We start from the raw sequence: 393 nt of genomic DNA on the forward strand, positions 1-393 counted from the left end.
AGCCCACCACTTCCGTGGCCAAAATGTCAATTGGCTCCTTACGCGCCTGTTTAGTCCACCATTATTTCCTAATTAAAGAAAATGCATTTTACAAACCATGAGCGAGTCCCTTTTATTAAGGAAGATAACGGAAATAAAATGATCACATCACCATGTATATCTATTTTACAGTGATTTTGTAACAGAAGAATGCGTTATATTTAGTCTAATGTAATGAACTGCGCGTATTTAGTTACGAATCAGTAGCGAACAAATGTACCAAGAAGTTGTATATCATATGATATGATATATGCAGGAGGATATACAGCTAAACTGCCTGCGATTGACTTAAGGAAAATGTATTTCAGAAGGACAATTCAAGTGTTATAAACCTGGATGCTACAATTATCAAAT

The 393-nt window shown here is 35.1% G+C and overlaps 1 protein-coding gene across 2 annotated transcripts in view; it reads left to right on the forward strand.

Moving 5' to 3' along the window:
* Positions 1-253: 253 nt before the first annotated feature.
* LOC128233784 (uncharacterized) overlaps positions 254-393 on the forward strand; it is a 15,343-nt gene continuing 15,203 nt past the window's right edge. For both annotated transcript variants that reach the window (XM_052947636.1, XM_052947637.1), the window contains exon 1: positions 254-393. This exon is cut by the window's right edge. The gene's annotated coding sequence lies outside the window, so the exon portion shown is untranslated.

This window comes from Mya arenaria, chromosome 5 (assembly GCF_026914265.1).
Source record: "Mya arenaria isolate MELC-2E11 chromosome 5, ASM2691426v1".
Classification (NCBI taxonomy): domain Eukaryota; kingdom Metazoa; phylum Mollusca; class Bivalvia; order Myida; family Myidae; genus Mya; species Mya arenaria.